Source organism: Adiantum capillus-veneris, chromosome 12, assembly GCF_014529385.1.
Source record: "Adiantum capillus-veneris isolate H3 chromosome 12, ASM1452938v2, whole genome shotgun sequence".
Lineage (NCBI taxonomy): Eukaryota > Viridiplantae > Streptophyta > Polypodiopsida > Polypodiales > Pteridaceae > Adiantum > Adiantum capillus-veneris.
This window is the reverse complement of record NC_140942.1, coordinates 23,010,040-23,035,591: the sequence shown is the minus strand read 5'-3', so window position 1 is coordinate 23,035,591 and position 25,552 is coordinate 23,010,040.

The following is a 25,552-nucleotide window of genomic DNA, read 5'->3' as shown; positions in this document are numbered from 1 at the left end:
CTGGAGAATGACTAGTTCAGCTAACTGGAAGGCCAGAGAAACCAGTTGACTCTAAAGAAAAATTCTCAGATTTCTGTATACCAACGGCCTTTAAATAAGCACACTTGGAGAAGTTATTGAAGTTTAGAATAATAGTTCAGAGCTAAGAGGTCCATCCTGGGATTATGATGAGGAGTCAACCAAAAGGAAGGGAGGTGGTCCTAGCTGGTTGCTTCCAGATGATCAGGATATAGAGGAATGGAACCTGAGGAGAATCCTAGATTGATCAAAGTCAACAAGCATCTGAATCCAGGAATGAAAGAGAAATCCCGACACATATTCCAGCAGTACAAAGACTTTTTTGCATGGGAACATACTGATCTAAAGGGAGTAGATACAAAAGTCTATCAACATAGAATACCCCTAAAATCAGATGCCAGACCAGTGCAATTGCAACGGTACAGAATGAATCCAACTTATGCTAAAAAGGTTAAAGAAGAGATCAATAACCTTCTAATGGCTGGGTTTATTACTAAGTCGACAATAGTGACTAGTTATTTCCCATTCTGTGTGGTACCCAAGAGAAATGGAAAGCTTAGAGTCTGTGTGGATCCTTTTCCATTACATTTTACGAACATGCTTCTTGATGAAATTGAAGGCTATGAGATGTATAGCTTTATGGATGGTTATAGTGGTTTTAACCAGTTACAGATTGCTCCTGAGGACAGGAGTAAATCTACTTTTATTATTGAATGGGGTGCATTCATGTATCTAGTTATGCCATTTGGTCTTTTCAATGCTCCAGCGACTTTATGATGGAAATATTCAGTGAATTTCTCCACCGATTCCTTGCCATGTTTATGGATGACTTAACTGTATACTCAGCTAAGGAGAAGCATTTGCTCTTTCTAGAAATGGTTTTCTGGCCTTGTCAAGAAAAGAGGATCTGTTTAAACCCATTCAAATTTGTTTTCTTAGTCTGGAAAGGACAACTACTGGGACATATAGTGTCCAAGAATGGTATAGAAATTGCCAACGACAAGATCCAGTGTGTCCAACAGGCCAAGGCACCCAGCACAGAAATCAGGGTTAAGTTCATTCTTGGGATATATCAATTTTTATAGAAGATTTGTTCATATGTTTGCTTCCAAGGCATTACCTTTGTATGAGCTCACAAAGAAGGATAGCAAGTTTATTTGGACTGCTGAATGTGAGGAGATTTTTCAATGTTTGAAGAATGCCATTATCAGTAAGCCAGTGCTTCAATAACCGAATTGGGATGTTATTTTTCATGTACATGTCGACGCTTCAAGACTGGAAATGGGAGCAATAATGGCTCAACTAGAAGGGAAAACTGATTATCCATTGTATTTTGTCAATTGAAGATTGAGTCAGGCTGAGCAAGGATATACCACTTTGAAAAGAGAAGCCTTAGGAATGGTTTTTAGTGCTACTAAGTTTTTGACACTATTTGTTGGGCAAGCTATTTCATTTTTATGTCGATCATCAGGCATTGTTATTTTTTATTAACAAAGTTGTTATTCAAGGAAAATTGATTAGATGGATGATGTTCTTGATGGAATTTAAATTTCGCATATTTCACAAGCCCAGTAAATCCCATTGTGGTGCTAATTTCTTGTCCAGGAGTACGGATGGTTACTCCGAGGCATCCTTGAGAGATGAGCCAGTGTACGTAGAGCTATTTTAGATGACAACTGAGGAAACCAACGATCCAGAGTTGTATGATGTATATTAGTTCCTTTCTCAATGGGATTCCCAAAAAACTGGACTCAGAATCAGAAGAAGGCTTTGATTATAAAGAGTCTGAAGTTCACCATCATCAGAGGATCGCTTTATAGATTGGGAGTAGATGGGGTTCTTTGAAGGTGCGTGCCAATAGAAGGAAAAATGCAAGTTCTTTTGGAGGCACATGATGGGGATTCTAGAGGACATTTCTCCACTGATACTACTTACAAGAAGATTTTGCAAGCTGGATTGTGGTGGAAAGCTTTAATATCTGATGTTAGAAGCTTTTGCAAAACATGTGATATATGCCAAAGGATGGGTAGACCAATAGCAGCAAATATGACTCCTCTTCCTCCAGTTCAACCACTGGGAGTATTTATGAAATAGGGTCTGGATTTCATGGGTCCATTTAAGAAAATCACTCCAAGGAAGAACCGGTATATAGTGATGGCCACTTGTTATGTTACCAAATGGGTGGAGGCCAAGTCTCTTCCTGACAACACCGCAAATTCCACTGATGTGTTCTTATTTGAAAATATTATCTACCAATATGGATGTCTTGTGGAGATTGTGGATGATCAAGAAACAAACTTTATTAGTTATACTATGGACATTTTAATGGAAATTATCTCAGTAAAGCATCAAAATCCACGCCATATTATCCCAGATGCAATGGGCAAGTAGAGAGCAGTGATAAAACCATCAAGACCATTCTCATTAAGATTGTGTAGAAGGAGCCACACCAGTGGGATCTGAAGCTCTAGATTGCTTTTTGGGCATACAGGAGAGCTTATAAAGTCACTACTAGACTGACACAGTTCAGAATGGTGTATGGTACTGAAGTTGGCGTGCCTATGGAATTTGTGATTCCCAGTCTCAGGATGGCGGTAGAGTATGGATTGGATTTCAGTCACAATATTAAACAAAGACTGGAGGAGTTAACACAGTTGGATGAGTTAAGACAGAGGGCTATGTTGGAACAAGAAATTGTTCAGCAAACAAGGAAACACTGGCATGATAGAGGAATCAAAGTTAGGGAGTTACAGAAAGGTGACTTGGTTTTGCTCTATCATTCCAAACTGGGCCCTAAGAAACCAAATTTAAAGATAGCTTGGGCTAGTCCGTATGAAGTTGATTGGGTGTTTTCCAATGGCACAGTTAGGTTGAAGGATTTATTTCGATTACTACTACTAGGGGTTTATAATGGGGCCAAGATCAAGCTATATTATTCTAATGAGAAAGAGACCTCTAGAGAAGAAGATGCCAGTGCAATTCTGGGAACTAATGACAAGGAAAGTTCAGATCAGCTATTCTCAACCTTTTTCATGTACATCCAGTCCCAGAGCCAGCCAAGCCAGTCAAGATGACAAAAAAGTTTTTGCATGAAAAAATAGCACTAGTGGGAGACACAGTAAGACACTACCAGTTTTTATGGGAAAAAGGGATAGTGGGACTGCATGAGATAATCATTTAAAGGAACATGGTCACTATAAGCCAATGCATGTGTGCCACATCGCTGACGGTGCACAAAACTCTAGGAACGGTAGTAGTGGATCTTCTATGGTGTGAACGCCTATAACAGTGAGGCGTGTGGGCATTATTCCTCATAAATCTCTTGCATGATGCCTACTTGCTGCTACACATTTGCAATCGCCAAGCTCTGAGGCTTCTTCACTACAACCACAAACCTCCTCGTCCAAAGGATCTATCAATCACTATCTATCTTTACCCAACACACCTGGTTACAGTTTTGATTATCCAAGTAAGCCTTCTTCCTCTACAAACTTACCGTCTTCACAGTGAATGGGTAGAAGGAAATTTTCGAAGAAGATGCAGGACACCATAGAGGAAACTTTGGCACTTATTACTTCCCTTCAATCTTAACTACCACTTATTCCCCATAGCAAGATTCAAAGGTATGTGTTCATCAAGCAGGCTGAAGCGTCGTTGCGACTGTGGGATTTGCATGTGGTGGTGCAAGCTACAAGATCGAATTTTGACACGGCCATCATGAAGAAGGTTCTTGATTCCTTTAATGCTAAAAATGGCAGTGTTGTTGTCAATGGTGTGAAAATCATAGTGACTCTTGACGATATTGCTTATGCTTTCAAAATGCCTAATGAGCCAAGGCCAACCACAATATCTGCAGAACAAATCAGCTTAGCTCTGACAGAGGATGAAGCAGCTAGGAAGACATGGAAGGCTAGTGCACAAGGGGTCCTACTAGCTGCACGGGACATCCCTTCAGCTTTTAGATTTGTTGTTCATGCAATTAGCCTGAAGAACAACCCTACATATCTGTCTAAGAAGTTGGTTGCTATGCTGCTTGCCAAAAGATTATATGCTACAACTCAAATCAATTTATGTCAAATTTTATCTCATAATGTTCTTCAGCAAACTACCAAGCTAAAATCTCAGATTGTATTCAAAGCTCAGTATGTTTGGCAATTTTTGTATTGGACATCTACTCCAGAGGCTCATTATCATGTAAGGATGGCTTGGAGTCAAAAGCCCATTCCAAAGACTGACAATGTTGAGCTTTCATCAGATGAAGACTCTCCAGACAATCAATTGGCTCTAATTGGACAAAAGCGGAAGGCTACACAGGTAGTGATAGCCCTTTTATATTTTTTCCACCTATATTATTTATATTTGACATGTACATATTTTTTTAGACCCCTCAATATTTGATTTTCTTAGTTGTACTATTCACTTATATCATGATCTCAACAATATCTTCAATTATAGACCTACCAAATAAGGTCAAGAGTATGTGGAATGCATGCATGCACGATGGGGAGCTCACTCTTGGAGGTATTCAAAAGAATCATCCAAATAAGGACCTCACAAGGACCTTGTGCAATGGAAAAAACAGTCGGATTTGCTGAATTTTTAAAGATCACATGCTCCCCGAATTTGAAAAGGTGATACACAAAAACGTTGTAGCTCGTGGGCTGAATTTTAACCTCAAATTTTTTCATATTTTTTTGAGCTAGGAGCTGTGAGCTATGATTTTATTGGTGGACCCCAGTTTGCCCATGCTATGCAGCCACACTCCCTCTTCTACTTTACCATTTTCCTCTTTCACACACACCTCTCCACTCATCATCCCCACCTCTCTCACCACTCCTCTCTGCACCCTACTCACCTTCCTCTCAACTTTGAAGAATAAGAGAAACCATGGTGAACTCATGTCTCCTACACACACTTCCATTCCAAAATTGACCACCTAGTCTCATTTTTTCTCTTCCATATTACCCATATTTATCAAAAAAACCACAAAATTCAGCCTCTTCTCTTGAAAGACAGCATCATGGTGATTGATTACTCATGTTCACTTACCTTGGCTCCCAAGGAAGGTCAAGAGTGGAGAAAAAACGTACCGTCAAAGCTAGTGGACCATCAACAAGCGTCAAAATTGACCCTACTCAAGACACTTGGAGCATCGACATTGTAAGAAATCCATGTTACCTATTAAGAGTTTTTTCTTCCTTATTTGTATCCTACATGGATACTCCCATTGTAAATATCCAATTCCATTTGTAAATCAATAAAAATACTAACTCTACTAATTTATTAACACTAACTTAGTATGAAAAGTCCTATCACCTCCACTTCTCTCCTCTCTCTCTTCTTCATCTATCCCCACCAACTTCTTGATAATTCCAAATTAGAAAAGTGCTGAAAATCTAACCCAACCATGGTTAGAGGAGTAACCCTAGCCCTCAAAATTTCTATAAAAGGAAGGTGTAGCTAGCACAAAAAGGGGAGAGTCATAAGCAAGAGCACTATGCTATAGCTTGAGAAGCCAAGCTCAACCTCTATAGAAGGAGTTCTTGAGTGGAAGCTCATTGTCTTATGCATGTGCATGTGTTGTGATAGGGGTGATTAGCAAGGAACTCTATTCCATTGTAAGAGAGAGTGATCATTCAATTGAGAATAGGAAATCTATCATTTCTCCTACTAGTGTAAGCCCAACATTTGCTGAATCAAGGAGGGTGGATTTGGACTAAGCTTGGATACTTTGTCTCTCTTCCAACGTAAAGTAATGGAAAACAATGATGTGTAAGTGTCTTGGTGTTTTTTTTAAGTTCTTAATAGCTTGTCTCTGGGTGTTGTCATTGATTCAGCCATAAATTCCACATACTGTAAGATGGCAACAGGCTGGAGAGGACTCCCCTGGCCTTACGACAGTGATTGGGGTGGCTTTTCTTGTGATGTGTTCTGGTGTAATTTACTCAAGCTATGTTGAACAAATACTAATCTCACTTTGATTGTTCGTGGACAGATTTGTAAGAAGGTATTAATGCAACAAGCATCCCCTCCCCCTTCTCTCCCTTTCTTACATATATAATTGTGTTTGCTTGATCATTGCCGATACATTTCAAAGCAGCCCGAGCACTCTCTCTCTCTCTCTCTCTCTCTCTCTCTCTCTCTTTAGGCGTCCTAGTTCACATCCAAAACTAGGTGGTGCCCCAAATTTGTGTAGGGTTAGGTTGCCGGTTTGTGTGTGTGTTTGTTTTTTTTCCAACCCCAACCCAATTGAGCAGCAAGGGAGCCTAGAAGGGTGCTTAGAGGCCACTCTTCTTGTTGCCCGCCCTGGACCGCCTCAAATTGGTGCCCCCACGGAGGAACCAACTTGTGTATGTTTTTGTGTAGGATCAATCTTTAGAATAGTCAAGTAGTTTGCATGAATCATGAGAATTTGTATGATCCTTTCATTCCGATTGCAAGGCAAAAGGTACACATAATTGTTAGTACTAAGTTGAAATTTCAACGTGTAATTCATAAAATTTTAGGTCCCCTTAGGTTGGCAGAGATAAACGCATCAGTAAATCCCTTTATTTTGCCTCTCATTAGGTACGACCTTAGTTTGGACGTCTATATTTTTGTTTTGTTTTAAGAATTAGGTCATGCATAGACCATGGATAATGGCCCAGGAATAGAGGTTTTCCCCTTTCATTTCACTTCATACATTAGAGTAAACATTGCAGTTAGTAGAAAAATCCATTTTCAACAACGTATGGTGTTCATGTTTGGTGCCCAAAGAGTAGGAGAAATTCTCGCGTCACCAAACCCTGTCATTCTACCTCTTATTGATTATCATAGGTCATTTGATGTGAATATTTTTATTTTGTTGTAGAATAGATTGCAATTTAGAAAATATTATTGTGTAAATCTTTTAAAGAAAGAAAAAACAAAAACGCGTCACGTTGAAATCAATTCAATGGAGATCCAACGCCAAATGTCTGGATATCCTCTTTTCTTTGGAGAGCCTAGAGAGGATGCATAATTATTTTTAGCAAATTTCAAGATGTCTTGTCGTATCAAGAGGATAGTAACTAATCAAGAACGTATAGAGATGTTTGAAGTGGTCCTTAGGAAAGATTCTAGCACTTGGTTTGACTCGTTGCCTGAGGAAGTTAAAGGGAATTACATGGAAGTTGTGAATCATTTCAAGAGATACTTCTTTGATCCCCAAAACACTCAAAAGCTATGGTAAGACATTGTTTCTCATAAGCAAAAAGACTTAGATGACTACTACTTGTACAAGCAAGAGTTTCTACGTCTTTGGGCTCTATGGATACGAAATGTTGCTAACCCTGGTGATGGTGCAGAGTTCCTAAAGAAGGAGAGGTTCATAGCCGGAATCTTTCTTGACCTTAAGATAAAAGTTGAGGCGGGTGCACCTGCTACCTTTGATGCAGCTGAAACTAGGGCTGCTGAGAAATATAGAAAACTCAAGTGCCTAAGGAGGGAGGTTCCAATAGAAGGTCTTAGACCCAAAGGTAAGTCACAAGCATCGACATCTAGGGAGCTTCCTGAGGTAACGGCGGAAGTGATTGAGAAGTTAAATGAATCTTTAAGCAGCTTGTCAATTCACTTTGCACAAGCTGTAGGTCCAAAGGGACATGCGAAAAAGTCTAAAGAGCGAGATTCACGACCTAGGAGAGTCTTGCAATGTTGGAATTGCGGAGAGTCTGGACATGGGATGTATAATTGTCCTTGGTCCCGTGGGGAGCCAGGGAGACCTAACTTGAATTACCCAGTGATGGATGCACGTGAAGGAACTGGTCAACAACCAAGGCTTCTACAAAGACCAAATGGAGCAAGACCACCTCCACAATAGGTAGAAGGAGTTCCACCTTTGCTAGATCCAAATGTGCATGTGGTAGAGGTGACAAACTCAAATGAGGTTGACATGGAAGCAAATGGCATTAAGCGTGGCCGAGGAAAAGGTAAAGAGAAAGAAGGTGTCACATCACAGAGTGACCATGGACGAGGCAAGAAGGCAAAGGAGACCAAGGAAGCTAAGAGGACTTGACATCGTATCAATCTCCAAGACTTTCCTCTTGGACATGGTATGGATCCATACAACCTATTGGAAGACATGAGAGGTAAGGGTCCTGATATCTCATGGCCTCAGTTTCTTGCATTATGCCCACAAGTTAGGAGGGATTTAACAAAGGCAGTTAGCACTAGGAGAAAGGTAAAAGAGAGTGTGCCTGTTGTAAAAATTGCACATGCTGAAATGAATGAGGATATTACACATGTGCTAGATTGTTACATCAAAGGTAGATTGGTTAGGAAAGGTCTAGTGGATGGGGGTGCACAAATTTGCATCATGACAGAGGAACTCATGAAAAAACTAGGCATGCACATCCATGAGACACCTGAAATTAAAGTCAAGATGGCAAACAATAGCAAAGCTAGGTGTGTAGGCATTTGTAAAAATGTTTTTGTAGAGGCCTTTGGCATTAAGAAGGCAGTGGATTTTTATGTTATGTCTACGAAAGGAAATGGTTATCCATTTATCCTAGGGAGACCATGGCTAATGAAAATGCGAGCTTTGCAGGATTGGGAGAGTGGAAAGCTAATTTGCAGGAATGACAATCATAAGAAGGTTGTCTTTGACATGAAGGAGCAACGCTCCATGAAGAATCATCGCAAAGTGAGACGGAGGAAGGCTGGACCGATAGCACTTCAGAAGGAGAAAGTAGCGGCAGCATTACTAAAGAGGAGTCTTCCATCAAAGTCATGGGGGTAAGGTTTAAGCCAAACAACCAAGAGACCTCTTGCCCACGTTTGGAAGAGGTAGGTTCCCAAGAAAACCAAAAAGTGGAAGATGAAAGAATGCTAGAAGGTATGTTATCTACAACACTTACAAAGGATGAAAGAGAGGAGCTCAAAGGTGTGTTAAGGAAATTTCCTAGTCTTTTTGCTAAAGACTACACCGATGTGCGTGGAGTAGATGTTGTTCAACACAAAATTGAGTTGAAGCCAGAGGCCACACCTAAGGCTCAGAAGCTACGAAGGCTAGGAGTCATGAAGGAGCAAGCTTTACTCAAGGAGGTAAGAAAGCTTCTAGCAACAGGTTTCATTTATCCAGTGGAGAATTCAGAGTGGGTCTCTCCCGTTGTTGTCACTCCTAAGAAAAATGGCAAGTGGAGGGTGTGTGTGGATTACCGTCCACTCGATGAGGCAACAAAAAGAGATCACTTTCCCCTCCCATTTCAAGATGAGATACTAAATGAGGTAGCTGGTCATGAGAAGTACACTGTGTGTGATGGCTACTCGGGTTACTTTCAAATAGGTATCGCATTGGAAGATCAGTTAAAAACAACCTTCATCACTCCTTGGGGTTGTTATGCTTTTAGAGTCATGCCATTTGGTCTGACAAATGCTCCTGCAACATTCCAACATTTCATGAACATGGTGTTTCAAGCATTCTTTGGAAAGTCAATTAGGGTGTTCATTGATGATTTCTGCATTTATAGCTCAAAATCATTGTATCTACAAAGGGTAGAAGAAGGTTTAAAGAAGCTCGATGACATGGGAGGTCAAATCAACCCCAACAAATGTTACATAGGTGAGGATGAAGTGATCTTGCTTGGTCACAAGGTTTCCTATAAAGGCATTGAGGTGGATTCTTCAAAGGCAAAGGCTCTTATTGAGCTCCCATCACCCAAGAATCTCAAAGAGGTCATCTCATTCATTCAAAAGGTGAAGTATATGTCATGGTTTATTCACTTAGCTTCGGAGTTGCTTCATCCTTTTCAAAAGTTGACACAACAAGTAGAATTTGCATGGTCTTATGAGCTTGAAGAGTACTTTTGTAACATTAAAGTCATCCTGTCAGAGCTACCAACACTCATGCCTCCTTGTTGGGAGTACACATTCTTTGTTAGCTCTAGTGTTGGGAAAGAAACAATTGGAGCAGTTTTTCTACAACAAGATCCCCATAGTACTCAGATGCGACCCATCTACTTTTCTAGTAGGGTCATGAATGCTTTGGAGAGAGGCTACACGGAGGCAGAACTCATGATGCTTTCTCTCATGTTTGCGGTGAGAAAGTTTAGATCCTACTTGCTACCAAAACCTTTTGTAATTCTAACTGCAGAAAATTTGTTTCCTTGGGTGTCATCTTAAATGAATCTTAGTACTAGGATCTCAAAGTGGATTATGGAATTGCAAGAGTTCCAATACTCTTTCAAGGTATAAGATAGTGTGCGTGCACAATTGGCAAGGATCCTTACTTATAGGATACATGAGAAGGAGATTAAGGTGCCTGAAGTAAAGACCCTACCATTGCCACCACCTAAAAGTATTCCTAATGCTTTTACCTTGCTCTTTGATGGAGTTTTTCGACGAGCCACAAGAAAAGCAGGGAGAGGGCTAGTATTGCTCAACCCAAGTGGGGAGGTGGTCATGAAAGAGAAGGTCAATCTACCAGGTTCAACTAGCAACAATGAAGCAGAGTACGACACACTACTTCATGGTTTGAAGATGTGCATTGGCCAAGGGATACAATGTCTCATGGTAAAGGGAGATGCACTTCTCATTGTTAAACAGATTTTAGGCATTTGGGCATTCAAGAATGAAAGCTTACAGACAAAAGTTCATGCCATTCGTAGGATGTTTAATCGCTTTGAAGAAGTGAAACTATATCATATTTCTAGGAAACAAAATGAAGATGCTGATTTACTTGCACAACAAGCAGTTACATGTGTTGAGAAAGAACTGCAGGTCATCATGGTGGCAGCAACTGTCAAGCAACCGAGATACCAGGGATTGGAGTCATTGACTCCCATTATTACCTACATTTTGGAGGGTGAGTTTCCACAAGATTTCACGAAGGCTCAGAAGAGGAGACTCATGAAAAAGGCAAGCGCGTATCTCTTCCTAGAAGGATCCCTCTATCAAAGAGGGAAGGATCAAGTGTGCAAAAGAGTACCAATTATCAAGGAGATTCCAGCCATTCTAAAAGGTTTGCATGAAGAGGAATGTGGTGGTCATTTTGCCCAAGAGTTAGCTGTGAAGAAGATTTTGCTTGCGGGGTATGTTTGGCCAAGTCTGCATGTGGATGTCCAACATTGGTGTAAAAGTTGTCACAATTGTCAGGTAAATGGGAATAGAAGATTGGTGTATGGTCTAAGGCAAATCGTGCTTGCAAATGGACCCTTTGAAAAGTGGGGCATTGATGCTATGGGTCCTCTCCCTAGGACAAAAAATGGTAAACTCTACATTCTAGTGGCGGTAGACTATATGACTAGGTGGGTGGAAGCACAAAGTGTGTCAAAGGTAAATGAGAGGACAGTGAGAAAATTTGTCTACACTCACATTTGTTGTAGATTTGGCACACCTTTGGAGATTGTTTCTGATAATGGTCGAGGGTTTAGAAAGGGCTTGCTCACAGAAGTCTGTGAAGAACTTCACATTCTACATCATCATAGTACACCCTACTATCCCCAATCAAATGGTTTGGTAGAAAAAGCTAATGGTGTCATTGTAGGCATCATTAGAAAGATGGTGAAAAACAAGACAAAGTTGTGGGATGACTTCTTGGATGGTGCCTTGTGGGCGTATCGAACCACATATAGGGAAGCCACGGAGTTCACACCATTTCACTTGGTCTATGGTCAAGAGGCTTTACAACCAATTGAGCTCAACATTCCAACAATGCGACTTCATGGCAAAGAAACACAAGATGATCAAGAAGCATGGATGGATCAACTTCTTACCTTAGATGAGCTTGAGTGGAAAAGAGAAGCAGCATACGAGTGCTACAAGAGGAAAGCCACACAAACGAAGGAAAAGCTTGACAAGAAACTGAAGGACAAAGGCATCAATGAAGGAGATCTTGTGCTAAGGTAAGACAATCGAATCGACAATCGTTTTGATGCCAAATTTGAAACTAGATGGCAAGGGCCATACATAGTTAAGAAGTCTTTCAATTCAAGTTACTATCAACTTATGGACTTGAATAGGAAAGAGCACTCTAGGAAGGTAAATGGGTATCGCTTCAAGCCTTATTTGAGTCGCCTTCTACCAAAGGATCTACCAAAGATCTGTCAAAAGGCAGCTATCTCATGTAGGTATTGTTCCGTGAAGCATGAGTGTAACTCAAACCAAAATTCGGAGGGGCCAAACAATAAAGACCTCGTCAAGGACTCTGAAGCACTCTCTTTGGAAAAGATGCTTTATGATGGTACATGAATATACCATCATCCTGGGGGAGGGCTAATGATAGCCGTTTTTCGGCTCTCCGTAATTGCCATAGTGAGTTAACCCACCCTACCAAAATCATCCAAACACTGTGGCTATCCCTACCATTTCACTGTATATAGGTGTGTGTGAGTTAGGGGACTTTTCCCATATCTTCTTAAAAACCCTCAGCTAGCTAGTCACTGGGCTAGTTGAGCCAAAAAAATATAAAACATATAAGTATATAATGGCCCATTTGTGTGTAAATATTTCATTGTATATAGGGCCTAAATAAAAGGATTTTTCATAATTATTTTGGTATTTATTTAAATATTTCTACTTATGGTGTGTTATTTATGCTATGTACATTGACTCACCATTACCATATTTTTTCTTACCATCTTGCATAATCTTTATTCCATATAAAAATAATTTCATGCAAGCTTCTCTTATTTTTGGTGTAACTCCATCCCAACAAAAATCCAAAAAAACTAGTTTTATTTATGTGTATATTTTTTCACTATTGTGATTTTTCCTTCCTACATCTATTCTCTTTTACTCTCATAAATTAGAAAACCAAAAATATTCATCTTTTTATGGTGGACTTATAATGAGAGAGATTTATTATGACCCCTTTATATTTTTTCCACCTATATTATTTATATTTGACATGTACATATTTTTTAGACCCCTCAATATTTGATTTTCTTAGTTGTACTATTCACTTATATCATGATCTCAACAATATCTTCAATTATAGACCTACCAAATAAGGTCAAGGGTATGTGGAATGCATGCATGCACCATGGGGAGCTCACTCTTGGAGGTATTCAAAAGAATCATCCAAAGAATGACCTCACAAGGACCTTGTGCAGTGGAAAAAACAGTCGGATTTGCTGAATTTTTAAAGATCACATGCTCCCCGAATTTGAAAAGGTGATACAAAAAAAAGTTGTAGCTCGTGGGCTGAACTTTCACCTCAAAGTTTTTCATATTTTTTTGAGCTAGGAGCTGTGAGCTATGATTTTATTGGTGGACCCCAGTTTGCCCATGCTATGCAGCCACACTCCCTCTTCCACTTTACCATTTTCCTCTTTCACACACACCTCTCCACTCATCATCCCCACCTCTCTCACCACTCCTCTCTGCACCCTACTCACCTTCTTCTCAACTTTGAAGAATAAGAGAAACCATGGTGAACTCATGTCTCCTACACACACTTCCATTCCAAAATTGACCACCTAGTCTCATTTTTTCTCTTCCATATTACCCATATTTATAAAAAAAACCACAAAATTCAGCCTCTTCTCTTGAAAGACAGCATCATGGTGATTGATTACTCATGTTCACTTACCTTGGCTCCCAAGGAAGGTCAAGAGTGGAGAAAAAACGTACCGTCAAAGCTAGTGGACCATCAACAAGCGTCAAAATTGACCCTACTCAAGACACTTGGAGCATCGACATTGTAAGAAATCCATGTTTCTTACCTATTAAGAGTTTTTTCTTCCTTATTTGTATCCTACATGGATACTCCCATTGTAAATATCCAATTCCATTTGTAAATCAATAAAAATACTAACTCTACTAATTTACTAACACTAACTTAGTATGAAAAGTCCTATCACCTCCACTTCTCTCCTCTCTCTCTTCTTCATCTATCCCCACCAACTTCTTGATAATTCCAAATTAGAAAAGTGCTGAAAATCTAACCCAACCATGGTTAGAGGAGTAACCCTAGCCCTCAAAATTGCTATAAAAGGAAGGTGTAACTAGCACAAAAAGGGGAGAGTCATAAGCAAGAGCACTATGCTATAGCTTGAGAAGCCAAGCTCAACCTCTCTAGAAGGAGTTCTTGAGTGGAAGCTCATTGTCTTATGCATGTGCATGTGTTGTAATAGGGGTGATTAGCAAGGAACTCTATGCCATTGTAAGAGAGAGTGATCATTCAATTGAGAGTAGGAAATCTATCATTTCTCCTACTAGTGTAAGCCCAACATTTGCTGAATCAAGGAGGGTGGATTTGGACTAAGCTTGGATACTTTGTCTCTCTTCCAACGTAAAGTAATGGACAACAATGATGTGTAAGTGTCTTGGTGTTTTTTTTAAGTTCTTAATAGCTTGTCTCTGGGTGTTGTCATCGATTCAGCCATAAATTGCACATACTGTAAGAGGGCAACAGGCTGGAGAGGACTCCCCTGGCCTTAAGACAGTGATTGGGGTGGCTTTTCTTGTGATGTGTTGTGGTGTAATTTACTCAAGCTATGTTGAACAAATACTAATCTCACTTTGATTGTTCGTGGACAGATTTGTAAGAAGGTATTAATGCAACAAGCATCCCCTCCCCCTTCTCTCCCTTTCTTACATATATAATTGTGTTTGCTTGATCATTGCCGATACATTTCAAAGCAGCCCGAGCTTGTGTAGGGTTAGGTTGCGGGTTTGTGTGTGTGTTTGTTGTTTTTTCCAACCCCAACCCAATTGAGCAGCACGGGAGCCTAGAAGGGGGCTTAGAGGCCACTCTTCTTGTTGCCCGCCCCGGACCTCCTCAGTAGAAGCCAGTGGTTCAAAGAAACCACCTCCTCAGTAGAAGCCAGTGGTTCAAAGAAACCAAAGGTTACATTGGCCAAAAGCGTTTGTTTATTAAAGCAACTAGAGAGTCAGGCTAAGTCTTTGCCTCCTAGTAAACTTCCAGCGCGCCAGACTTCAACCACAGCTGAAGATAAGAATCCACCAAGGACCAGGGCCGGGCAAGGCCAGCCAGAAGTGCATAGTCCAGTAGGCACTAGTGCTGGAAAGGATTAGCAAGAAATTACTAGTGTTGAACAGTTGTCAATTCATACCGATAAGGGAAAGGGTTTGGGACCTGCCAGCCCGGCAAAGTTCCTTTCAGTGAATTGTCTTTATCCTTAGCAAAAAAGGATGGACTGTAGCAGCTACAGAATCACCCTCTCAAAGATGGTTAATTCTTCAAAAATTTGATTTCAAAATATTACCTTACATGGCTCCTGTTACGATTTATGAGAAGCCAATTTCTTTTGACCCGGCAACAGTGGTAGATGGTTGTTCGATGCTCATCCAGTTATCATGGAACACAATTGTCAATGCTTTGGGATAGATGATGGATGCATCAGCCTCCACTGATGAACTATTTAAGTTAAAAGAGGAATTGGACAGCAGTCATCTCAGCAAGTCCAAAAACTGGAGCAAGATAATGGGGCACAATCCTTGAGGCATAGTATTGTTGAAAACCAATCACTCCGGACAATCAAGGAGCTCCAAGAAAAGTTGTTCAAGCTTGAAACAAAAGCAGATCAATGAAGTGTAGGTAGAAGCTGAGAGAATTGCTGACAGATTTCAAACCAAGCTGACAATGAAGAGGGTAGAGTACAATGCACTGTTGACTACCTACATGGCATTGAAGGCCTCTCTTATAGAAAGATATGTATATAATAATCTGGCTAATATTCTGACTCGAGAAGTTAATGTTACTTTGAACATAGAGAATCTGAAGGCACTAATGGAGACCATGCAAAGTGATTTGCACAATAAGATGTCTAAATACAACAGTGCTTTAGCAAATCAAGCCATCTTGGATTATATTGATAAGCAAGATGATCCTGATAAAGATTTTGAGAAATAAAAAGAGCAAGATGAGAAAGGGGAGGACGACCCAACATACAAACTTGATGATGATCATCATACTCCTTCTCCACATACGGGCTCTAGCGCTAGTGGATCAGCTGCCACCACAGGGGATAGCCATGCCACCAAAGACCAACAGTTTGGGAACCAGTGGACTGATGAGCAGCAACCAGCAGGAGGACAGAAGGGTAACACTGGAGATTCCCCAGTATACCAGTCACATCACATTTTAGACGACAAAGGAAAAGCCAAGGTTGTGATTGAGTCCTTACAAAGTGATGGGTTACACTCATTACAGCTTATCACATTGAGCAAGAGATTGAGACATCAAGAAGCTCCTCTTACTAGGCAGTATTTAGAGGATGATAATCTTCTCTCTTATTTGAAATGCTTTCAAAGGCTATATGTAGAGAAATGCTTCAGCATTGGAAATCAGTTGCTTTCCATGATCAAGAATTATGTCAACTGCATAAGCATCCCAGCAGAATTCAGTTGTTGGAAAGGGTACCTCAGTGGCAGCTGACTTCTGATGATAAGCTAGTCAATCCACACTGGCAACAACAGTCCACTACAGATTGACGCTCTTTAGCCCTTGAACTAGACCGATTGATTTTGGAAACGGGCCTACATATAAGTGTGTGAAGGAGGTTTGGAATCAATTGAAGGAAGTTTTACTTCAGATGTAAATTGCCAGAGAAGTCTTGGACCAGAGGGTGCAGGCTATCATTGAAGAACAGACTTCTAGCAGTAGCAAAGGACCTTGGATTCAAATGAAAGTAGGAGAACAGGCAACTACTCTCCGAAGACTCTTTCAGCTAGTCCGAGTTACTAGGAAAATGATGCAGCAAGAGAACCGGGCTGTTCTTAATTTTTTGAAGTTTGTGCCCGATTCTCCAGCTCTTCTGTATGCACTACCTGCTAAAGAAGCTAAATTGCCCAGATTTTTCCCAACTTTGTATCCTCAGCATCCAGAACCAGTGGATTGGCTCACTTACTTCAATATCACTGATGAGCTTCAGGACTGGTATGAGCGAACCACTATCGAATGGAAAACCTAGCAAACATTGATCAACAATGCTCTCAAACTGATTGATGTCATGGATCTGCAAGGGGAAATGCAGAGGGTCAAGCTCTGTATGGGATAGTGGAAGATCCAGCTTTGTGGTCTAACAAAGATCACAAATGAGTTGCTTCAACTAACTGTGGAGTCCTCCAAAATCCCTGAAAAAGATATGACTGATAAACCAGGACTGGGGCCACATTACAGAGAGATGGTTGAGATTCTCTTTGAAGCAAGGATTAAAACCAATCAGCCTCTCCACAAGGATGGTCCACACAACCTCGCATTGTCATGAATTGTCCAGAATCCGTTTGACAAAGGGATAATGCACTCTATATGATCTCGACACCAAAACCTACAATCCGCTCATGCCTTATGAATTTGAGATGTCCACTCAAAGGTGGCATCATCTTGAGTAGGAGGCCATTTATAGACTTATCCAGAAGGACGATGCTAGCACTGGGACTTTTGAGGCACCAGCACCAAAGAAGGGAAAGAGGAAGCAGGTTCAGTGGAAGGATACTAGGTAGTTCCATCTCAGAATCAAACGAAGAATTTTCCTAGTGGGGCACTAGAATTTCTTGACATGCACTCAACAAGCATGAAATATGGTATAAAGCTAGAAAAATCAAAAGAGTATTGCCATGAGCAACATCGGCCAAACCATCGGTCAGAAGGGTTTATGGTTTAGGGTTTGGGCCAACCAGCAGTCCGGATGGTTTTCTCAACACCAAATCAAAATCAGGTGGTGGATTTTTTTCAAAAATTTTTGATTATACCAAAATTCAAGAAAGGAGAGAAGGATGTAGCAGCAAGGACAATCCTAGCAGGCGGGAACTGTCCTTTAACAAGGCCAAATAGCGGGATCAATCACACTAACAATAATTACCATGGGCAGTTATTACAGTAATTCTTGGAAGCTATAAATAGGACCTGCTACATTGTAATTGGGATTCTTAGCTTCTTAGTAGTTCAGAGCTCCCTTGATTTTTGGTCTAAGTCGCTTTCTAAACATTCTTGGGTTACAGGCTCTTCCCTTATAGCTTCACTCTGTAATCATTTCAGCTTAAATCCATTATATTGTACTAGCTATCCTTGAGTTATCAATCTAAATCTTCAATTACTTTATTGGTCTTCCTGTATGTCTCTCGTCTCAGTGTAATATCAGTTCGGTTATCTATTTCATTCCACTCAGTCTCTATCCCAGTCTCACTAATTGAATTGATGACGTAACCAATAGCTTAAATTCTAACACCAGAATCAACTGTCTAAAGAGATTAGCTCCAATTCCAAATACCATGTAATGAGTAATCTGAGTTTTAGTCCATGCTATCTTAAATACTTTCTTTAGTAGCTAAAGGTTCTCCTTAAACTTGTATAGATCATTTTTTGTCCACTCATCTTTGTCACACATGTGAAATAGCACATCGATGGAACACCACACTTCACCCTTGGCATTGCGAGTTGTGGGTTCCTGGTCACTCACTGCCATATGGAGATTTTTCCATTGTTGAAACTCAATTTTGCTGACATAAATGGACTGTTATATCCTTCCATGCATGGTTAGCTTCTTATCTTTCATGCCTATTGGTTTTGATAAAAACGACGTGCCTTGACCCCACCAATAGATGGTTTGCAAGGTACATCTTTATCATTGGTTGACCTTTTTTCATCTCGCTAGATTTTCACATTGCCCCCATGGAGACCCATCAAAAACAAAACCAGTCCAAGCGCCTCTACTGCCACCTTCTGTTCTTTTGAGTTCTTGATTTTCCAAGCAAGCCCAATGTACAGATACACCAACTTCTCCACAGTTTTGCAAAGCGCATGCATTGTACAAATGTGTGCATTGACAAGTGGAATATCCAAAATTGGGTGGAAATTAGGATCCTCATTGTGGTGAATAGGAACCTTTCTCCACCATTTTGGATCCAGATCTTTGCAGGATCCATGCAATACAAGCATGGAGATTTTACCATAGCACCCATTCCACAATTATACATACACTTCAGTGCTTTAAGTTCACCTAAAAGGTGCCATTGGACTTGAAAGTCTCCCCTCCCATTGGCAACCAACAACTTTCCTTGATTCATTTGTTTATCAATGATATCCGGGATAGGGTTTTGATGGAGCACCCAATATAAAATATGGTCTTATTTCTTTACCTTCAAGATTAAATCCGCATGATACGTGAAACTAAATCTAAAATTAAATCTCAAGAGGGCTCATCAAAGTTGAAGAGAAGATGGAAATGGAATACCTAAAAAGCACCAAACCACGTTTCTAATTGAAGACTGAAGTATGAAGGATCATCAGTGGGGAATTTTGAAAGAGCCCTACTCATCAATTTTATTGTGACTCAGACTTTGGATATATGTCTTCTTTGTCTAGATATATAGCATGTCTACATGGAAAATATAATAGACATAAGAAAAAACTAAGTATAGGTGAAATAAACTAAAAGGTTCACAATCCTGACCTCAATGCTTGGATTCTTTTCTTGAGACCCCCAGAGCCAACCTTCAAGGTTTCAAGATTCCATATTCTCTTATTTCACACACGAGCACCTAAGCTTGTATCTTTCCTTTGTAAGTTACGCACTTTTTCTTGCAAGTCTTGTATTCCTTGTATGCACTACAAAAGGGTTTTTTGGTCCTCACAATGCAAATTAGAAAGTCATAGAATCTCATTTTCTTGATGGTGAACCATGCTTTTATGAATTTCCAATTTCCCAGTTAGCGCTTTGCAGTAGCCAAGTAAACCATTTTGTTTGTCACCTACAAAGGTCAATAAAATAGTGGGATTTGCAAATGCAGGGGAGGCATTGGTCATAGGATTCAAAGGATAGAGTGAGCCATTTGTCCATAAATCATATTCAAGATTCAAATCAATGTGTAGATGATATTTATGTCGTTTAGTGAGAAGGTTTGAGGGGGTGGATGAAGAAGCCATGAATACACAGTCAAGAAAAGCAAGAAACAAAACAGTATAATGCTACTACTCCCTAGATTCCCTACTATCTACATCGCATGAAGAAGAACTTCCCTGTTATATGATGAGATGCATTCATTATAACTGAAAAGGGACATTCAATCAATCATTACGGACGTTATGACTCTGTCAAAAGAATACACTTCAAAGTACACTTTTTGAACGGTTGATGAGGAAACTTTTTCTTTTACCACACGAATTTTCTAGAGAGAGAATTCAAAAAATTGTATTTTCTTAGAAGGCCATCCAAATGACCTCCCAGATTCCCTAATGGTTGTGGTCTCCATGTGCCACAAGTAGATATAATTGTATCCCCAACCTTGGACCATCTTTAACAGGCGCATGAATGGCCTTCCTAGAATAACATCATAGTTATTCTTAGTATCAAAATCTATTATTGTGAATGTATGTTCGTGTTTAGTCCCACAAGGGATCATCACTACTTGTTCTAGAATTTTGATAGGATTTGCAATATAACCATCAGCTAGATGCAATTTCATCCTAGTTTTCCTAAGGACTAGATATTTTCCCATTTCTCCCAAAGCAGCTTTGTTGCTATGGCTACCCTTGCTCCACTATCCAAGATAGCAATGTTTTTTACTCCCTAAATCTTGACGGGCAATGTGGTATTTCCTTCTTCTCCTTCGCAGTAATCCCCTTCCTTGTTTATGGGAACTGATTTTGCATTCTTTTTGGGTTGGTTCCACTTTTCCATTTCAAGATCTAAAGTTTCCACTAGTTTCTTGATGCCCATTTTCTCAAGAAATTTCTAGACCTCTGACCATATGTGTGCTCTTACTTGAAGCAGTTCTCCCACCGTTAGAGTGCATCGCTGGTGTGGACATAAGCTCATGCAACCCCATGAGCTTATGTCCACCGCTGGTGTGGACATAAGCTCATGCAACCCCTGATAATCTAGGATTGGTTTTAAGGCCTCTCGTTGTGGTTGTAGGACCATAGCATCCAATTTTCCCTCATAAGGACCCAAGTAAGAAGGTAATTCCTTAAAAGTGTCCTCTTGACTATCCTCTAATTTCTATGTACCTTGATCCCCATACATTGATTGCATTTCAACATCAGTCATGCCTTTGTCAAGATAAACGTTTGCAATGGGTTTCATTATGATTCTCATCTCTCGCTTCCCAGACCAGATTCTAGAGTTCTTTCAGCCCGCTATCTGTGACCTCTGGCACGTAGGTGGTATCTGGTCGACTGAGTTATCCATAGTGTTCTGTGCTATTTGATTTGTTAATTCCTTCTGGCCTTGTCTACTTGTTCCTTTTCTATATGGTGTACCCAATCCATTTCCTCAACTCGTTCATCTATTGTTTCCCTTTTTTTTTTCTTTGCGATTTAAATTTCAAGGTTTTTTCTTCGTGCACTTATTTCTTTCATTTCTTCAAGGTCTTTTAGGTCCGAAGATGGTTGGAGAACTATCCTCTCTTGGATGGGCATTGTAGGTGAAGGTTCCATAAGTGTTTGAGCTAACTCAATCAACTTTTTTCACATTTTCAATCGTAGATTTTCCTTTTTAGAGTTAGGATAAGTCAACCATCTATGTTTCATTGTCTTCCTAGGCTCTAGTCTTGCTTTGTATGCCTTTAGATTTTCTTTCGATGGCTAAATTTCTTTGTTGATTAGCACCGAACCTCCAAAACTCACTCCTTTTGGTATGTTTTGTTTTGGTTTAGTTCCATTTCATGTATTTCCTCTAGTATGACACTAGGCTCAAGTTTAACTGATTATTGTGTTTGATCTCAAGCTTGGAATAGCTCAATCAAAACAACCTTTAGCTTCTTATGGTATTGGGATGTCACTCTATCTCATGTGGTTTTTCTAATAGATATTTGGAAGTCACTAGCCTCCTTCTCATCTATCTTTTGTGTTTTGCTTGCACTCTCATCATCACCTTCAATGGTATTTTCTTTTTTGAATCCAATCCACTCAAAGACGGTAGAACTTCCACAATGTTCATTATCCCCTTTCCATTTTTCTTTGGGTTTTGAGGGGAATCTGGGTATAAGTGCTCAGCTTTTCATCATCCACAATATCCTCCCTCACTCTTCTTACCATGAGGAGTGTTGACAATAACATTTGGTTGATCCTCTAGGAAATCTCTAACCGATGATCACCATTGCACCTAAAACAAGGTCTTGGAGGTCTATGTTTTTTAGGTTGTTGTGCATATGGTCTTTGAAAATATGACGTTGGTCTAGATTCACCTTGGTTAGCTATGAACATCAAAGTCCCCTGACTTATGATAAATCCTTTGCCTTGATCTAAGTTGCTCTTCATCAGCTCTAAGGTTGTAGAAGAAAAAACAACACCTTTCTGGTCATAGGTTTCCATGGCCCCACGTGGATAAGGATCACTATGATGATAATGCACATGGTGTTTCTCCTCATGAAACACCTATACTTATTGTAAAAAAATCTCTTTAGGATAATTCTCTAGATATACATACCTTACTGCTGCTAGATTATCTCCTGTTAGTAGTGGTTGATGACCTAGAACCGGTCTTGGTTTTTTTGCTCCTGATTGCAGGTTCATTGGTCCTAAGGCGTATCTCGATGGTGGTGGTGCTCGTCTTTTGGGTTGATACTGAGGGTTTTCTAGCATATTTTGATGATATAAAAAGCTAGGTGGATGAGGCCTTCCCTTAATTTGTCCTTGATTGTAATAGCATTTCTCAATGGCATGATTCATCCACTTATTTTCAATGGCACACCATTTTTGCTTAGGGTATGGTTGCTGCAACATAAGGCATTGTGGTGTCCAGTGATCTCCTCCATAGGTTGAGCATCACCCCAAAGGTGGTATCCTTTGGTTTTAAATTCCCAACTTTTTCCCCATTTTTCTCGCAAGTTCTTTGACAAGCTCTTCAATGTTTATTGGTGTCTGTAGTTGCTGTGTTGTTTTTGTAGTGCTTGGTCCACTAATGTGTGTTGATCTAGAATTTTTTGATCTTGCATTCTCATCCCTTAACACTTCTCCGTATATCTGGTAGTTTTCCATTAAGTAGATGACTTCTTTCATAACCTCATCCAAAGTCATACACTTTTTCAAATGTAAATCATTCTTGAGGTGTTAGTTCTTGAGCCCTTCTACAAACAATCTTCTTGAGGTTTCTCATGTGGGGGACATCTCGCAATGTATTGATTGAATTGGAAAGCGGCTTCTTGAACTTTCTCGCCTCTTTCTATTTGAAGGAATGAATCTGTGACAGAGTATTGTGCTTGATTCTCCTCATGAAAAACTCTTCCATGAAATATTGAAGCAGCACGTCTATATTCCCATAGTCTTCCTTTTTCAAAGATTGGAATCAAGTGAGGTTGGTGCCTTTCAAGGCAATCCAAATCCTTCAAACTAGACATGGAAATTTGTGACGTATTTAGCTCTCAACACCTGCTTGAAAGATGCTTGATGTTCATGGGGATCCCGTGATCCATTGTAATTTCAAAGCCATGTATTTTGAAACTTGGGACGGGCGCATGGGCCTTGGCTAAGTCACATACCTCATCAATCCAAGATCTAGCTTCCTCATAAGGGGAGGTTGTCATTCTAGATGTGTCTCTAAGTTCCTTTCTCATACGTACATCTAGCCCTACCCTGTTAGTGTTGTGTGGTTATATGACCATGTCACATTGTCATATAACCACCTTTGATAGCCTTCTAGTTTTGACAATCTACCTCTTCTCCTCCATGGATCTGGAATCTCCATTCTTGTCTTACAAGAACTCTCTACATGGGATGGAATTTTGGTGATTTGATCCATGAAAATCACCTCTTTCTCAATTAATGTTTTAAGGGCATTTTGATTCAAATAGATGATAGAGAATGATTCTCCCCAACACGAAAGCTTTTCCATGTCTGCCATATACACATATCTATACTCATGTCCCTTATTGTCTACCAAAATAAACCATTTTTTCATTACAATAGGGTAGATGTACATGTACCTCCATTTGATGTTAGTGAGTTTCCTCAAGCTCATGACCTCCCTGATGTAATAGTTATCCCCTTTGTTAGCGGGTCGCCACAACGGACGTTTGTAACATAGCAATCTTGCACTAATATAATGTCAATACTCAAGGAAGTGACTCGGATGGGTCACAGAGACTCCTTGAGATCATCAATCTCAAGAAGTGAACCTTACCAATCAAACACACCAATGATCACGAAAATCTGTTAATGTCCTTTCTCATAGCTCTAGGTCATCACACCATTTTGGCACTCAAATGGACTCGAAATGCAACAAAAATTTAGGAGGAGGTCTAGGACACCTAGGGATACTATCGTATCAAGTCTAGTTTCAATTCAACAAGGTATCAAAATCACAATCTAGCATGAAAAGGTCTTAAAAACTGCAACAACAGAACTATCTAGAAAGTTTTCCCTATGGTCTAGGAACACTCTCCTATGGTCAAAGAATCATAAAATTGTAATTTAAGCACTCAAATCTGTGACTAAGGCTTACAAACATTGTAAGGCATTTTTTGGATGAGCATCAAGTCACTAAGTCATGCCAAAATGCTTGCCCACTAGCCTCATGTATATATGTGTACATAGCCCTACAAGTCTTGGAAGTGGCCATGTAAAAATTCATGTACAAAGGTGTGATTTTGCCAAGATTTAATGCTGATGTTTTGGGTTGTTCAAGTCCTCAAAACATGGTTTTTAATAAATATTTTTAGCCATGCTTTATAGCTCGCGAATCGGACTTGTACATCATGAGTTATGAGCATCCGAAGTGGGTGGTCTCAACTTAAAAAGTAATTACGGGTGCTCGCAACAAAGGAAATTGGGCCAACTTGTTGATTGAAATTAGAAATGTTGAGGTTTGAGAATTTTAGAATTAGTCGATGAGTTGGCTCCAAGTCGTGTGTTACGGTGTGTCATCACTACTTGTGAGCCCACCCCATCTGTGGTATTGGCTACTTTCCTTGTATCTAAAGGTGCCTCAACTCTCGGCTCTTCCTGGTCTTCATTTACAATACCATGGCTCTCCATTTCCTATTTTTTTTTAGATTAGCACCTCCATTTTTGGAGCATCTGGAACATGTGGTTCCATAAGAGCTTGGGCCACTTGGATGAGCTCCTTGCACATTTTTAGCCTCTCTTTTTCATACCCTGGATGAGGATACATCAGCCATCTATGTTCTTAGGTTTGATTGGATTTTAGTCTTGGTTCATAGGCCTTCAAAATTGCATCTAAGGGTTCAAATACTTTGTCGACCAAGACTAAACCTCTCGAGTTATTCTTTGACTCTTTAGGTCCCTTTGCGTTTTTCTTAATTTCTTGCTCGTGTTTAAACTGTTCTTTTGTTTGATGTAATTTTGTTTCTAAGGTTGTTTTCTCCTTCAGCCTCTTTGCTTTCATTTTATCTTGTTTGGATTTCCAAGATTTTCTTCCAGTTCTCACCGATATTTTTTTATTTTTGTTTGAGGTGGAAATGTGGGTTCCTCCTAGAAGATTGCAATTTTGGCAGCTTCATGAGCTTGAGATCAAGTCATCACCTTTAAAGGAATTGTGGGATCTACCTCGGATCCACTTGACAAAGGCATCACTCCTACAATGTTCTTTGTTGCTTTCCCCTTGTAGTCTGGGTTCTTAGCATAGTGTTGGAGTAGATGGTCTCTTCCACAACG